Here is an 11,444-nt window from a genome sequence, read left to right as displayed (position 1 = left end):
TCACACAAACACTCCAGAATCACTTTGACCTCTTGCTGGAGTTTCCTCTGGATTTCATGTCTTGCTTCCACTCATCAAAAGTCATTTGGGCTGTAAGGGGGCAAAACCAGTCTCCATAAAACTGTTTATGAGTGTCGCTGTCCCTCACCTTTCCACATTTTCTGCAGTGTACTTCCTTCTTTCGCACATACCGACGCACCACCCTTCCCTTGTCCACTTTTTGCATCTGACGCTTGTAGTAGGACTTGGTGCTACTGGCCATGATTGGAGCAGAGCTGACAGGGAGCTGCTGTGAAACTCCTAGGTTGAGTCCTAGGAAACTGCAAACCTTGTGCGGGAACAGGAAGTGGTCTGGCTGGCACACGAAGTAGTGGCATCTGAAGTGGTCTCTTGATATAATTTCACAGAACTTACATCTTGATCGTCAGATTTCGTCTCCGAGGTCGGCGAGGAATATGACTTGGAGCTGCGGGACTCCTCTTCGGCAGTGTTTGATGGCGGGCTACTCAATGACACTGAGGTGACGGTAGAGGACCTGTCGCTGGAATAATCCAGCTGACGTCGGACTGACCCAAGGGTGGGGATGGAATCTGTAAAATAGAAGGTCAAAGTTAGGGTCAAATGTCACAACCAGTTCTGGGAGATGAAACCTGTTAACTATGGGTAGGTCACTTACCAGTTACAGATATATCCTTCTCCATGACGTCGAAAGTCTTTTCTTGTGGCAGCCGAAGGAGCTTCCGAGGGCTACAAGCATCAACTTTTAAGTCTTGGGCGCTCTGTTCGCAGGGTAAGCACGCGATGACACCACATATCGCAGTTACATAGAGGTGATATCGTCAACATAACACCACATTTAAGTGCTAATGTACTGCAAAGCAGCAAAAAAATAAACAACATATATAAATGATTGGCAAACTTTTATTGGCCCAGGAGGCCCAAGACAATCACAATACAAGAACATGGATATGAAAAGACTAGATAAAACAGGTAGATAATTCTATATCTCCAGCCCGGAGGGAAAAAAATAGCGAAGTTAAATTTTACCATAATAGAAATGAATGCTTCCATTGCTTTTAGAACTGGTTGATGTGCTTCCATTACTTTAGAACTGGTAGTAGTATAGTATACTGTCTACTAACATAAGGAAGATCCGAACTTAATGTCATCAACAGGGACACCCAACTTGCTCAGCCAAGAGGCACCCCCTCTTCTAAAAGAATGGCCTGATATGCTATGATTTTGAATGCCTGCCTGAAAAGAGCAGCTGAGAGTTTACGACTAAAAACTAAATATGAGAGGCAGCGGCAATTTGATAACAGAAACAGAGGGCTTACGGGATCAGCAGAGTTGGTGGCTACTAATAAAGCATGTAAAGCTGACAAAGGACATAAATCATGATTCACTTTTGGCAAACAAACTGATACAATCCGTTCACGAAAATAATGTTGTAATTGAACATTGCCAGGTACTGGGTCGGGGAGACCCTCAAATCGATGCAGGTGAGTTAACACATTCAGATACTGGCGTACAGATGAATAAGTAAACTGACGAACCCGCACCAAATATGTTACGTAAAGCTGAATGACATCAGGATCAACAGGCACAGCCATCGTGTTTAGTTTGTCACAAAAGTCTGTATAACACCGTAGCTGCACCTTGTAGGTAGACATAGTACTGCTAGCCCACGCCTTCTCTTTTAAGGTCTTTGTTTCGCCTTTCAGAAAGTCCACCAAATCTGTAAAATAGGAATAAAGGCGACATGTGCCTCACCAAGTTCTGAATATTGAATGGCTCAAATTGCAATGACAGAACTACCTCATATAACTCACTCAGTTTTCCTGGCTCATGTAATCGCGAGGCAGCATCTGCTATTATATTATTTCTACCTGGCAAGAATATTGCTGTTATATGACAGTTCAGAGACGCAGTCAGCCAGAATAATAGACGACACACAAACATAGCACAAGGGTTAAACCAGGCAACCGCACTTTTGTTATCACTAAATATAACTACACGGTTGTCCTTCAAAAGTGATCCCCAGCGAGATACTGCGATTAACACGCATAGAAACTCCTTGATATTGATATGTTCCCCTAAGAATTCCGGAAGATCAATAGCCCAGTTCACATGAAAATAACCCCCATTAAGTAGCCTCCACCTCCTACGGTACATGCATCTGTTTGAAGGGAGATAACTCGCGTGCTTTGAATAATGCTGGTGCCATTGAAATGATGCATAAATGAGTCCCACCAGGAGACATCTTTGAAAAACTCACTACCAACAATACGCGATGCTTGTAGCTTTGTAGGCTATCTTTGAGACATATTAACCGCCTTAGGAACGTTCTACCTCCACACACCACTTGGGAAGCTCAATTAAGCTTACCAATAAGTACCTCTAACTGTTTCTTACTGGCGCGTTTTTTATGGGAAAAAATCGTAATAAGGTCTCTAAATGACATCAACTTCTCCTTAGGTAGTGAAAAGGTCATTGATAACGTGTTGATCTCAATACCAAGAAAAATCATGACTTGTGAGGGACTAGCTTTGAATAATTTATCGCGAATCCTAGCCGCCGGAGTACAGCAAGAAGTGTTAGTAATGCTGTGTAACAAATGTCATATGTCTCTCCTAGTACAAGGAAATCGTCCAAATATGATAAAACAGTAAATCCGTACCGGTGGTGCATAATCCTGCAGACAGCACTACTGAGAGTCTGAAAAATATTGGGGCTCTTTTTTGCACCAAATGGGAGCCGAGTATCAAATAAGTGTGTCGGAGTTGTGTCCCCTTTAAAGGTCCATTGTAAACCGGTAGCCGTATAATTGGTGGGATGCACTCCAACTGATCGATAAGCTGAGCTGAGGTCTACCTTAGCAAGAAACATACCCGGTTTTATATGTTTGGCTGCTTCTCTGAGGTCCATATATGAACAGCTACAATCACTTAAAATGCAGCCGTTAAGCGACGTTCTAGCTGGACTACTAGCATCATTTATTAGACGTATCTTTCCATTCGACTTAGGTAACGCCCCAATGGCACTTACGATAGTAGGTTTTGTCTGACTAACTTCATAATGTCCATTAGCGAGTTCAAAACGGATTTGGTCTTCGACTTTACTGGAGTATCTGTTACATGAATGATAATTTTTTGAATCTGCGGGCTCCGATGGTTGCACGTCTATGATATGAAACCCGTTCAATACACCACTTAAAATAAAGTCTCTCTCTGGGTCCTTAATTGGAAGAAGTCCCTCCCATGCCTCATAATTCATTGAACCAGACTCAGTGGCTGGGAGCCCACTTGCTACTTTTTTGACAGCGTGTCAGGGTGAGCGACGCTTGCACTATGGTCCTGAAAACATGTTGAACACGTATGCGCGAGTTTGCAGTGGGGAAAATCTTATACACCTGCATTATACTTTTGACAAATTTCTTTACCTTGTGGGGTGAAGGGGCCTGCTCTACTTCTGGAACGTGGAGTCTTAGCTATTGATGTTGCGCGTGAGGACGTTGGGGTGTTCAACATTTGGTTAGTTGCATTATTGGTCTTGGCCAACAACTGAAAGTCTGACAATTGAGGCTGGGGGGTACCCCAGGGGAATTGCAATTCATGCTGCCGTTCACGGTATTCTTTATCGTACAACAGTACACTGCCCTTGACATACTTATTAAAAAAACCTATTGATGGTTTTAGTGTATTCTAGGTACTCAGCGATTCCGTTACTGTTCATACCGCCTTTCACAAGTACTTGCAATATACGGCTATTACCGTAATTCCACAGTTCCACTGTAATCTTGTAATATTCACGATCGATTCTTTTGAGTTTTGTCATACCCGTGTCTGATACTGTCAAAATATTCTTCGTATAACGATAGGGGATCATCCCATAGGAAATGGTGCACAAATAGGTGTTTCTTACCTGGCCTAACAGGGCTCGAATCCGTAGAAAGGCCTAGTCCTTTTTGAGTTGAGGCGTGGAAGGGGAAATATCGCCGCATTTTGGCGGGCTTTGAAGAAACTCTTGCAGCTTATCCTTTTCTTATTCAATGCAGTGTAGGAGCTCCATGCGTTTTGACTCCACTCGGAGTCGTTAGAGTGTCCTTTCCAACTCAAGTAAATCTGTGCCGTCATTACGAGGCCCTAAAGTCTTTGGGGGTATCGCGGGGTGTCGAACCACGTGTTTGCACAGTCTCTACCGCGATCGGCTGTTGGGCCTCTTCTAGATCGCCGTCGGTGTGATCAGCGAACATTTCGGACAAAAGATAATCGTTCAGGTGTCCAGGTAGCTTTCTCTGTCGCCTTTGTGACGTTGTCATTGAAACTCAGCTGTGTACGCCTCAAAAATTCAGCACCAAAATTAGGGATAACACCCTGCAGCATGCAGCAAACATGGTGGCCGAGCAAATAAGATAGGAGGGTGTGCAAAGAGGAGGTAACTCCAGCAAGACGTGCATTGCCTCAAAATACACTTTATACTAAAATACAACATTAAACAGTTAAATGTTTGTACGCAATAGTTTTGGTGTTAATTATTCATTTTCAGAACTGTTTCTATATTTTATTGCTTCATTTATGACTGGTTCGAACTGACCACTTTGAACCTAAAACTTCGGTCAAATCGACCACAAATGCATTCAATATTGATTTAATTGGGGTTTCGGGTTTAATGAGTGCTATGTTATATTCACGATCAGGGCCAACAAGCTTTTAATAGGCGTTATTAGCCTTTTACAAAACACATAAATACCGAAGGTTTAGAACACGTGCTATCGGCATGTTTGTTTACATTGTGAATTTAGCCAAACATCAGAGAAAATACACTTGCACTGCAGTAAATAATCATCAACACAGCTTACTTACCCACTAAGGAGGATACCTGTTGCTAAAGTCAATCAATAATCAGTATAAATCGATAGCAATTCGTATTTTTATCTTCTTTTTACCGTCCGATTCAAAAATATCAATATGTCTGCCTCGAAAATTGGGAAAGAATTGCTCCGGCCCCTCCATTCTGATGGGTCGAGAGGAGCTCATGAGTAAAACTTAGAAGAATGTTGGAATGAAACTTGGGACAAGTCGACCAATCAGGTCAATCTTTGGACAAACATGGAATGCTATAGACCAATGATAACGACGGATAGTCCCAACTTTCCTCACTCTCCAGAAGAACATTACCATGGCCCTAAAACGGAGGCCCCACCGCATAGCTCGGGGTTTTGGAGTTCCAAGTTTGCTTTGACGTCACCAGCATTACATGGTAGAGCCAGAATATTCGTGGGTTCCAACCACGCAGCAGGCAGTTTTAATAAAATGTATTTTTTTGTGTATTATTTTCTTCTTTTTTTTTTATTTCATTATTTTGAAAAAAAAATATTTATAGTGTTTAATACTTTTTTAATTAAATATTAATTATATTTCACATTAATTATTGTATTGGGTATTTCAAATAAATAGTCATTTTTCTGTTTAATTAACTGATTGATGAAACATTTGTGCTGTTTCCCACCAGGAGTCGAACCTGAGCCTCTTGTCACACAGTGACAAGCGTGATGACCGCTTCACTACAGAATGTATAATAGCACTACTAGCTTTACAATTCCATGTATTGTTAATTTAAAATCTATAAACATTTTCCCTCTGCTTTTACAAGGGCTTGGGACCTTCTAGCTTTACAGCTAGGCAGCATTAAAAATATATTTTATTACAGTCTTTTTTTTGTTCTTTTTTTCGTCAGTCTTGCCACACAGTCACACAAACACTTCAGAATCACTTTGACTTCTTGCTGGAGTATCCTCTGGATTTCATGTCTTGCTTCCACTCATCAAAAGTCATTTTGGCTGTAAGGGGGCAAAACCAGTTTCCATAAAACTGTTTATGAGTGTCGCTGTCCCTCACCTTTCCACATTTTCTGCAGTGTACTTCCTTCTTTCGCACATACCGACGCACCACCCTTCCCTTGTCCACTTCTTGCTGCCGACGCTTGTAGTAGGACTTGGTGCTACTGGCCATGATTGGAGCAGAGCTGACAGGGAGCTGCTGTGAAACTCCAGGTTGAATCCTAGGAAACTGCAAACCTTGTGCAGGATCAGGAAGTGGTCTGGCTGGCACAGGAAGTAGTGGCATCTGAAGTGGTGCAGGTTGAAACACCAGCTGTGCCCAAGGTTGCTTGGGCGTTGGCATTGGAACGGGTAGTGTCCCAATAACCTGAAGGGGCAGTGGAATCTGAAGTTGTACTTGGACCGGAAGTTGTACATGGACCGGAAGTTGTACATGGACAGGAAGTTGTACTTGGACCGGAAGTGGTGCCGGAACTGGAGGTGAATCCTTGACCGGAGTGGATGCCTCGACCATTTCTGACTTACAGACCCGTACCTCTGTTTCCTCTCGCTTCTTGTAGATGGGAGACTGTCCTGCAGTGTTGGGGGATAGTTGAAACAGATGCTGTTCACTGACTGGGACATTGATCGGGGTAGTCGGCCTGATCATGGCAGGTGGGATTGGGACTGGTTGGCTCTGTGCTTCGACACTTGTTTTGTCACACTGCAGGCCCTGTTCTAGGACGCTCCTGTCCTTCTTCTTCGCACGTCGCTCGAACCTGTCAAACAGAAAGATAAAAGTAGAAAGTAGAAATCTTATTTTTGATATTGTAATAAATAATGTTACTCTTGTATGTTTATTTTTTCCCCATTCTTATCTTTTTTATCGTCAGAATTAAAAAGGTTTTTTTTGTTTGTTTGTTTGTTTGTTTGTTTGTTTGTTTGAAAGTTTGACTTACCACTGGCTCAGTGTGGTAACATTGATTTCCATCAGCTGGATGTTGGTCTCGGACATGACCTGGGGGTTGTTGAGGACCTTGTCCCTTATCCTCATGTAAGCTTGCATGATCAATGTCCATCGGGTGCAAGAAGAGCCCTGCTGCTCAGCCGGTGAAGGGAAGGCGTCGCAAAGACGGATGATAGTCGCCTCCACATACCTATTACAGTCTGGCCACTGCGCTGGTCCGGTGTTCTGCCCAAGAAAACACCTTTTGGTCGACTCGACCCCTGGAGCCACCTGCTTCTTTGAAGCCTTGAACCGACCCACTGCCCTGCTGCGGTGATGAGACGAGAACGTAGTGGGTCTCTTGTCGTATGGATGGAGCCCTTTCCACAACACCACAAGAACAGAAGCCTGTCCTTTTGTCAAAGAAGTCATCTGCGTCTTCAGGGACTCCAGGTATTCAGCAAGAGCCTCGACAGCACTAAAACCCCTGATACCGTCTGGTCCGTAAGACTCCTGAGAAAGACAAAAGGAAGACAATGAAGATAATGACATGACATAAGCAAACAGTTACAGGTCTCTTGATATAATTTGACAGAACTTACATCTTGATTGTCAGATGTTGTCGTCTCCGAGGTCGGCGAGGAACATGACTTGGAGCTGTGGGACTCCTCTTCGGCAGTGCTTGATGGCAGGCTACTCAATGACACTGAGGTGACGGTAGAGGACCTGTCGCTGGAATAATTCAGCTGACGTCGGACAAACCCAAGGGTGGGGATGGAATCTGTAAAATAGAAGGTCAATGTTAGGGTCAAATGTCACAACCAGTTCTGGGAGATAAAACCTGTTAACTATGGGTAGGTAACTTACCAGATACAGATAAATCCTTCTCCATGACATCGAAAGTCTTTTCTTGTGGCAGCCGAAGGAGCTTCTGAGGGCTACAAGCATCCTCTGCCTGGTTTGGGGTTTGTTTAAGTCTTGGGTGCTCTGTTCGCAGGGTAAACACTGTGTTCTCTTCAAAACCCTCATCAGTGTCCTCATCTTCATCGCCCATCTTTTCTTCGCAACCCAAGTCCTCGTTGTCGCTGGACTCGCTCCCTGACTCCTCTTTGGTGTTCTGTAGGACCCTACCAGTCTGGTTGTACAGATACTCCACACCAATGAGTTCTCCCGTGAAGGCCCGTGGTTCCACGAATGTTGGTGACACCTTGGTTCCAAACACAGACTCACTCAGTCTATTTGTAGCATGCCGCAGCAGACTGTTGTAGGAGCGGAGATCCTCTATCGATGACATGACGTCAAGGGCAGCCCTGGCTCTGTCCTCGTTCCATCTCACAAGTCCCTCCAGGAGGTAGGCCTGAAAGTGCATGTCGCTGGCACTGGATCTCGGAATGAACTGGTTAAGATGGAGGTGGAAGGACTCCAAGGATGACGACCCGCGGGCACACCTGTAGACGGGAAGGGGCACTCCGCCCTTGACCTTGGTTCCTGTCCTGGTGTACAACTGCTGGCCTTCAAGGTCCTGTATGCACGCCACGTGACGTCGTTGTGACTCCCAGATCTCCCACATCCTTGAGGAGTTGAACAGGGGTACTCCCGTGGTATCGCAGCCCTGGTCACTGTCAAAGGTCTTGAGCAGGTTCTCTATTCTGGCCGTCGTCTCGTCCATACCTCTAGTCTGTCGTCGACAGTGGGACGCCAACTCTTCCTTTGAGATGTGCTCCTCGACAGTAAAGTCCGACACTCCCTCGATGTCCATGCACGTTAGCTCTGCCCGCTTGGCCTGCTTCAAATGCTCCAAGTCCTGGCTACTCCACCGGAAAATGGCCTGTGACAGACGGGTCATGAAGGTGCCGTACAGGGGATGAGCGTCGGTGGTGCAGCCAGCTGAAAAGCGTCTCATGAAGTGCCAGATGTCCAGCCGTATGATGAGGTCGGGCCAGTCGCCAAAGAGTTGCTTGGTCGATGACTGTCCACAGCAGTCCCTGTCAACGTACAAAACCAGAGGTGGTGGAACTCCTGCCTGGGCGTAGCGTCGCACCAACCCTCTTGCCAGATTCGTCAAGCCCTGTCCCTCACTGGCAGTCAGGACACTGTTCAGCACCTGTCCTTGCTCGTTCCCCACATTTGTCACCCAGGCTGCTGTTCCCATGCTGTGACCGGCCAACTTCTTTGCCATCTTCTTGGTCGAGTCCATCTTCAGGATAGTTCCGAAGGTGGAGGTGATGGACGCCTTTACCTCATCGAGTCGGAGCATCACGTCCTGACAGTAGACGGTCAGCAACCACTGAGGCTTGGGCAAGGTTCTTTTCTTCGGAGGCATCTGGAAGGTGGGCTTGACCACTAAGGAGCTGGAAGTAAATCCCTCACACTCTGTTAGGTACAGCGCCAACTTCCTTAGGTGCTCCTGGCTATGCTGTTCTTCCAGTTTATGGTACAACTGGGTGGAACTGTTTCCAAGGCCTCGTTGTCGCAGCATGGTGATGACACGGATGTCGCAGGCGAGTCTGTGTGTCATGAGTACAGGGAACTGTAGTCGATGACCCAGGTCCAACTGTTGGACGACCCGAGCCTTCCAGCTTATGACCTTCCTGCGGCAAGACGGACACTGGAGATATTCCGCAGCCATGTTGTAGTAGCCGTCTATGTCGAGCACCCGTCGCACACGCTGGTAGGTTCCAGAAGAAATGAGCTCTTCTTTGTGGCAGTTGGAATGGGGGCAGTATAGACGGACCTGCCACAGACGTCTAGGCATCCAAAGGAGGAGTCGTGACGCAAAATATCTATCTGGGCGGGGGGTCTGTGCTGTTACTTGGGGAGGTGGAGGCGGATAAAACCACAGTCTGTTACATCGGGACAGGTCCAACTCCACTTTGTTTAATTTGGTAACTCGGAACAGGGCCTTGGAAACCCACTGGTGGTCAACCTCAGGTAGTGTCTGTCGCCAACCGTAAAAGAGAGGACACTGATGTTGAGGGGGAGACATGATGCTCACACTGTCACTGTTACTCTGCTCCGGTTTAAACTTCTCCTCAGACTGCAGCTGACTAGTTGTTTCTGTGGTCTTTTTCGGTTGCTCCGTCATGGGTTTCCGGTCTTTGTGTTTTGCTGGGGGCCTTGCTCTCGGTGGAGTGGAGATGCTCTTGGTTGGAGCCAGCTTTTTGGCTTGGGTGTTCATAAGGCTAGCTGAAATGGATAAACAATCATAAAGTAATGGCGTTGTACATAACATTGTAACAGGAGCTGAAAAAAAAAAAAAAAAAAAAACAGCTGGCAGGTGATAAAAACCTGTGACCTTACAAACTCTAGACGGACACTCCACCAACTGAGCCATGTTGATATTCTTTAATTCCAGAAACAAATATTTACCTGCAACAGGGTAAGCCTCTATCTTTTCCACACTTGAAACTAGGGCCACATCATCCAGTGAATCGTCTGACTCGTCTGATGTGTCGACATGTCGCTTATCAGATGTTGGTGATTTCGGAACATACGGTGCAAAATTGGATTTGCCCGGAGACAAAATGCGCTTCACCTTTGCCCGTAGTGCACTCGGGGAGACGTCCGGTTGGTTCACGAGACTTGTCAGGCGGGCTGTTTTTCTAGAGGTCACTCCTGGGGAAGAAGTCCTCGGGGGTCTGGGTAACAATGCCCCTGGGCGTGGAGTCGGTGCACGGGCCTGCAACTGTGATACAGACTGTGCTACCTGAATCTCTCTTTCTTTCTTCTTCAACTCTACCATCTCCCTCCCCTCGGGAAAAAGTTCTAAGTAACTCCTTAGGCGTACCTGTAAATAATAATAAAAATAATAAACTTTTGGTAAAATCTGTTATGCATGTCCCCCCAATACTACCCCTGCAAGTAATTTTATTTACATTTTTATGCTAAATTGAAGTAAGTTTCATTTATATTAAGTATGGTATTAAGGATTCTACATAAATTCCAGGGAACAAAAATATGGGGTCTTAAGGGCAGAGCCATCAATAAAAAAAAAGATGGGGACCTATGTAACAGATGTGTACCTAAACTCTATTATATATTATATAAGGATAAGGACCTGTAAAACAAAGCAAATCTCCCAGAGGATCCTCAAATAATGTAAATAGTAATTGTGAGACTTATTGAAACTTATGCCCCTGTTATATGTATTACAAATGACACAATATTTACCTTATTGGCAGTAAGATTACTGCAGTTTGGTAGTTCCCTCTCATTCCGGGAATCATCCACTATCCAGCCAGCATAGCTCAGGGCATTCTCACATAACCATTTGAAGGTCTTGCCCTGAAAGTGTCCGAACTGTATAGTGGACTCAGCAAGGACCTGTCTTGGGTCTGTCGCATCCCCACCTTGTTGCTGGACCCTCTTCTTTGCCTCTTGCTCCACAGTGTCGGGGTGTTTACTGGGGAATCGAGGTCTCCTGCTCCCAAATATATCTTTCCCTTCGTTGGAATATGTCAGTACAAGTGAGCCATCACTCCGACGTCTGATATTTGGCCGATACATACTAACATAGTCTGTTATAGAAACAAATAGACATATTTAATACACATAAATCTATGTTACTTAGCATTAACACTTGCATACACATTTATCATGGTAAGGATATAAACTGTAACAAATAGTGTAAAAAATCCGTGAATTATATGTGAAGTTTAAGTCAGTTACTCCAAAACT

Source organism: Ylistrum balloti, unplaced genomic scaffold, assembly GCF_031769215.1.
Source record: "Ylistrum balloti isolate Yb309-2 unplaced genomic scaffold, AGI_CSIRO_Ybal_v1 Utg370962, whole genome shotgun sequence".
NCBI classification, from domain to species: domain Eukaryota; kingdom Metazoa; phylum Mollusca; class Bivalvia; order Pectinida; family Pectinidae; genus Ylistrum; species Ylistrum balloti.
This window is presented reverse-complemented; position numbering follows the sequence as displayed.